Genomic DNA, 6,847 nt, shown 5'->3' with positions numbered 1-6,847 from the left:
AATGCACTACAGTTTACATCCACGTGGTGATACTGATAGACTATATCTGCCCCGAAAATCAGCTGGCAGAGGATTATTACAAGTGAAGCAAACAGTTGAAGAGGAAAAACATGCACTGGCTGATTATTTAAAAGAAAGTCAAGAACATCTATTAATCGAAGTAAAGAACAAAAATCTACTGAAGGCCCAACAGACAAAACAAGAATACAGAAAAGATGTGATAAAATCAAGAATGGAGAGTTGGCAGAACAAAGCACTGCATGGTCAATTTCTGGAAAAAATAAAAGATAAAGTGGACAGTGAACAAACTTGGTTATGGTTAAAAACAGGTACATTAAAGAAAGAAACAGAGTCACTAATCCTGGCTGCGCAAGAACAAGCTATCCGCACAAATGCCATTAAGGCCAAAATCGAAAAATCCTCTGATGATGCCAAATGCACACTTTGCAAAGAAGCTGATGAAACTGTTGATCACATACTCAGCTGCTGTAAAAAAATCGCGCAGACTGATTATAAATTGCGGCACAATTCAGTAGCACAAATGATCCATTGGAATTTGTGCAAAAATTATAATATTAAAACAGCAACAAACTGGTGGGAACATCAGCCTGAAAAAGTCACCGAAAATTAGATGGTCAAGATCTTGTGGGATTTCCATATACAAACCGACAAAATACTGGCGCATAATACACCAGACATCACACTGGTTGAGAAAAATAAGGTCACAATCATAGACATCGCAATACCAGGTGATAGCAGGGTCGCCGAGAAGGAACATGAAAAAATCGCAAGATACCAGGACTTAAAAATCGAAATTCAACGACTATGGCACAAACCAGCAGTGGTCATTCCAGTGGTAATTGGCACACTGGGTGCTATTCCAAAAGCACTAGAATTACATTTAAAACAGTTAAAAATTGACAAAATCACCATCAGTCAAATGCAAAAAGCCGCACTGCTTGGATCTGCACGCATATTACGAAAATACGTTACGACGTCCTAGGCCCCTGGGTGGGGCCCGACTAGTAACCAATGCCAAATCCGGCGAAACAACTGGCCGCTGTGATACAATTGTATAATAATAATAATAATAATAATAATAATAATAATAATAATAATAATAATAATAATAATAATAATCTGGTTGAGAAAAATAAGGTCACAATCATAGACATTGCAATACCAGGTGATAGCAGGGTCGCCGAGAAGGAACATGAAAAAATCGCAAGATACCAGGACTTAAAAATCGAAATTCAACGACTATGGCACAAACCAGCAGTGATAATTCCAGTGGTAATTGGCACACTGGGTGCTATACCAAAAGCACTGGAATTACATTTAAAACAGTTAAAAATTGACAAAATCACCATCAGTCAAATGCAAAAAGCCGCACTGCTTGGATCTGCACGAATATTACGAAAATACGTTACAATGTCCTAGGCCCCTGGGTGGGGCCCGACTAGTAACCAATGCCATATCCGGCGAAACAACTGGCCGCTGTGATACAATTGTATAATAATAATAATAATAATAATAATAATAATAATAATAATAATAATAATAACAACAACAACAACAACAACAACAACAATAATAATAATAGATTACATAGACGCAAACAGAGGGAAAAGCGAACTGAACTGGAAGATGAAATTAGGAAGAAAGAGCAAGAGTTAACTTTAAAACCAGGAGATAAAAAGACTAAAGAAACAATTACCTTATTAAAAGACCAATTTAATATGCTGATTTCAGATCAGGTAGTTACCAGTCTGTTATATGCAAAACATAACACTTCCTGTAATGCAAATAAATCTGGTAGGTGGTTAGCATATCTGATTAGGAAAAAACAAAAATCTTGTAACGTAGCGAAATTACACTACAGAGGGAAAGAAGTGTACCAACAGGATGAGATTCAAAAGGTCTTTCGTGAATTCTTTATAGCATTGTACAAGGGTGATAAAATTCAAGGTCTAGATATAGACAGATACCCGGATAAAGAAAAAATACCCATAGTTAAAGATGAGCAGAGGGAGAGATTGAATCAACCAATAACTTCGGGGGAAATTCTATAGGTAATCAAACAGTTAAAGGCAGGGAAAGCACCGGGTACTGATGGCTTGACAGCGGCTTATTATAAAAATCTACAATTAGAAATGGTAGAACCTCTTAAGGAATTATTTAATAAGATTCAAATGGAAGGCAAGGTACCCCCATCTTGGAAGACAGCTTTTATATCTCTGATACCCAAAGAACATCAAGATATTACCCAACCAAAAAATTATAGACCTATATCATTACTTAATGTAGATTATAAAATCTTTACCATGTTGGTTATTCAACAATTGATCCATAATAATCAAACAGGTTTTATTCAAGGGAGACAAATGAGAAGTAATGTAAGATTAATTGTTAATACACTAGAATATTTGGGAAAGAATAACCAAATCTTGCTGCGCTCATATTTCTAGACGCTGAGAAAGCCTTTGATCGAGTCAATTGGCAATTCCTGCTGAAAATACTGCAAAAAATGCAAATAGGAGAACATTTCTTACAATCAATCAAAGCAATATATCAACAACAAACAGCTCAAATTATAGTTAATGGAAGTTTAACAGATTCTTTTCAAATTGAAAAAGGTACAAGACAGGGTTGTCCCTTGTCCCCATTATTGTTTATCATAACTTTGGAAATACTGTTGAATAAAATATGGGGCTCGGAGGGCTTACAGAGAATTAAGATTAGGCAGCAAGAATATAGAGTATGTGCTTTTGCAGATGATTTGGTTATAATATTAACCCAACCACAGGAATCTAGTAAGGTCTTAATGAATATGATTAATCAATATGGTCAAGTGTCAGGATTCAAAATAAATTTAAGGAAAACAAAGTTATTAGCTACAAATATGAATACTAAACAAAAGGAAGACCTAGAAGGAATGATAGGATGTGAAATAGTTAAAAAGGTCAAATATTTAGGAGTTCATATTTCAATCTCAAATGGGAAGCTATATAAGTATAATTATGAACCACTTTGGTATAGTATACAGACAGAGATGAAAAAATGGGAGAAATTACAGTTATCTTTGCTGGGAAGAATAGCAGCAGTGAAAATGAATATTTTACCTAAATTCTTATTTCTTTTCCAAATGCTACCAATACTTTAAAAAGATGTGAACCTGTTAGAATGGCAGAAGGGTATTAATAAATTTGTATAGGCAGGGAAGAAGCCAAGAGTAAAATTAAAAATAATGCAAAATGTGCGTGAGAGAGGAGGTTTGAAATTACCCAATTTAAAATTATACTATGATGCAGTAGCTTTATCTGTAATTAGTGATTGGATTAATTTAACAAATGATAGAATACTTAATATCGAGGGGCATGATTTGGTATATGGCTGGCATGCTTACTTTCTATATAACAAAAAAGTGGACAAGAATTTTAAAAGTCATATTTTAAGGAATGCTCTACTGTGGGTCTGGAAAAAATATCATTACAAATTAAATGATAAGATACCCATGTGGGCAATTCCTAGACATGCAATAGAAAATATGAACATAGTACAAAATCAGGATATAATTACTTACAGACAGCTTCTTACCCTAGAAAGAGGTGTATTACACTAAAATCCTTGGATGAATTAAAAGAGGAAAAGGTAATCCAAACATAGTTCCAGTATGGACAGCTACAGGCCAGGTGGAAAACAGATCAAAAAATTGGTTTTATGCAAGTCGAGGATAATTTACTTAAACAAATAAGAGATCAAAGTTTAAGGCATATAAAAACACTATATAATGTATGGACTCCGAAACAGATGGACTCCGAAACAGATGGACTCCGAAACAGAATTAGTTAAAGACTGTATGATAAAGTAGGCTCAAAATATTGAAGAACCAATAATGCTGGATACGTGGGAAAGGATTTGGGTAAGAAACCTAAAATTTACACAAGCCCAAAACTTGAGAGAAAACTTTTACAAGATGTTTTATAGATGGCATTTAGATCCTAAAAAGTTGGTTTCTATGTATCCGAATTTACAACCTAAATGTTGGAGATGTGACTCTAGGGACGCTACATATTTTCATATATGGTGGACCTGCAAAAAGGTTAAGGCATTTTGGATAAAAATATGGTGGATTATGCAAAATGTTCTTTAAAAAAAGGTAAAGTTTACCCCCCAACTATTTTTGTTAGGTATAATTACTGATTGTACAGCTGTAGAGATTAACTTGATTTTGCACTTAATAACTGCAGCTAGATTGTTGGTTGTGCAATACTGGAAGAAGGAAGATTTGCCTACTATCCAAGAATGGACATTGAAAGTCATAAATTTAGCCGAGATGGCTAAAATATCTGCATATCTTAAGGATTACTCAAATGAGAGATATAAACGAGGCTGGAAAAAATGGATTGATTATACTCAAAATAAATATGGGACTAAGAAATTCCAGATAGAGTATGATTTTAAGATTAGGAAGTATATAAATTGTTTAGTATTAGCCTAGCAAGGAGAAGCTAAGTTCAATTTAAAGATGTTATTAATTTCTTATTCTTTTTTCAAATATATTTTAAACTGTTTTTGTTAAAGATTTATACCGTGTATTGGTTCTGGGAAGTCAGGGGAGGGAAGGTTGGGGGGGGCTGGGGGAGGGGGGAGGGAGGGAAGTATATTAGGCTTGAGGAGGGGTGTTAGGTTTTAAAGTAATGTGATTGTACATGTATACTGTCTTCTCTTATTTTCTCTTTAAAACTGAGATATGTTATGTATATTGAAATGGAAGTATAAATACCATCAACACAGAATGGAGTTTGCTCAAAAGCTGAAATACACCAAGTGAATGAGAGGAAGAGTGGGAAGCAGAGGAGAGAAGAAAGATAGGAAGAGAGGGATAGGAGAGAGGGCAAGGGGGGAAGATGAGGAGAATAAGGAGTGGAAAGAGGAGAGAGGAGAAGGAGAAAGGAAGGGGGAGTAGAGTAGAAAAGGATGATGGAGGGAAGAAAGGAAGTAGGGAGGGGGAGGAGACAGGCAGAAGAAAGGGGTGGATAAGGCATAAACATGGAGTATGGAGAGCAGAAGAGCCAATAATTGGTTTTCATTTTATTTATTTATTTATTTTTCCCAGGAGTTGATGGCAAGACGAACTGATGTAATTAATAATCAGTTCAATATGATATTGGCTATGTAATAGTATGCATGTGATTATATGTTATGAAAATGGAATATAAAAAAAGTTTTGCTTGGGGAAAAAAAAAGAAAGCATGTGGATGTTGAAATGTGGTATGTTTATGCCAAGCAAAAGGTGAGCTGCTGCATTTGTAAAGCTGACCTGAATGTTTGGGAAGAAAGCATAAGAAGAGGTAGACAAACAATAATGTCAAAGATTCATAGCCTCCAGAGACTCATTTATAATTCAGAAAATTTAAAATGGTATTTCAAAAATCAGAGTGTTCTGCTCACAATCCAGTAGTATCTGCTACTTGCGGCAAATGCAGGCACACACAAAACACACCAAGAAGAGATTCGGCATACTTACCTAGTATGATCATATTCATACGTATATTCATTACTTACTTAATTAAGACATTTTTGGAGGTTGCACAATTATAAACTGACTATATGATCTGGGTCAGATAATATGTTACCATATTTTCACGACTATAAGCCGCACTGAAAATCCTAAAATTTGATCCAAAACCGGCAGTGCAGCTTATAACCCGGTGCGCTTTATATGTGGAAAAAGATCTCCCAGCTGCTTTGCTCCTCGCGACTGCAATAGATGTCCAGAAGCGGCTTTTGGGGCTAATGGGGATTGGATTTCCAGCTCGATAGCCCCTGCCGCTTCTGGACGTCTATTGCAGTTGTGAGGAGCCGAGGAGAGTGTGGAGAAGAGCGCGAAGGTTCTTGGCGCTCCGGGAAGCGGGAGAGGCGCGCGGTTTGGTTTCTCCTCCCTGGATGTCGCAGTAGCAGCCCCAAACTCACCGATCTCAGTGTTTTTCGCATCGGGGTGTGCTGCAAGAGCATGCCCTGATGCGAAAAACACAGAGATCGGTGCGCTTGGGGCTGCTGCTGCGACGTCCAGGGAGGATAAACCAAGCCGTGCGCCTCTCCCAGCTGCTTTCGCGGCTTCCTGGAGCGCCAAGAACCTTCGCGCTCTTCTCCGCTCCTCGCGACTGCAACAGATGTCCAGAAGCGTCGGGAAACGTGCGGCTTATAACCCGGTGCGCTTTATATGTGGAAAAAGTTTGAAAAATTAACGTTAATTGATACTGCGGCTTATAATCCGGTGCGGCTTTTGGTCGTGAAAATACGGTATATTACAAAGCCAAACCAATGAAATGTCCCAAGATAACAACAAAAGTTAGTCTAAATCTGGGGTGTCAAACTTCTGTCGTGATGGTGGTGTTACATGATGTAATTGGGATTCCCCCCCCCTTCACTAAACTGGGCATGGGCGTGGCTAGTGCGTGACGCATCTGGCCCTGAGGACCGCAACTTTTGACAGCCCTGGTTTAAATGTTTGACACAATTATGCTGTCATGCAAACAAAGCTAGTGTATACCCTAAACAGTTGCAACTATTGTTTTAAAGGTCCAAAATAATTGGCAGATGCTTGTTTTGAAGAAACAAGCATCTGTGGGTAATTTGTCAAAAGATCAATTTAGGATTAATTTATCTCTAATCTTATTCTTCTAATTAAAATTCTCCCCCCTCCCAAAAAAAAAACCATGTGACTTATATACCTATACTAAGAAAAGGGAAACATGTGTTTTCCCACCTCCTTTGTGAGTCTGGCCCTATTCATGTATCCAAAACTGCTGAATATGTACATAAAGCTATAAATCAAGAAACA

Source organism: Thamnophis sirtalis, unplaced genomic scaffold (genome assembly GCF_051295495.1).
Source record: "Thamnophis sirtalis isolate CommonGarterSnake01/CBP01778 unplaced genomic scaffold, rThaSir2_p1.2 scaffold_4, whole genome shotgun sequence".
In the NCBI taxonomy this organism is placed as follows: domain Eukaryota; kingdom Metazoa; phylum Chordata; class Lepidosauria; order Squamata; family Natricidae; genus Thamnophis; species Thamnophis sirtalis.
The sequence above is the reverse complement of the archived record's forward strand: the minus strand, read 5'-3'. Positions refer to the sequence as shown.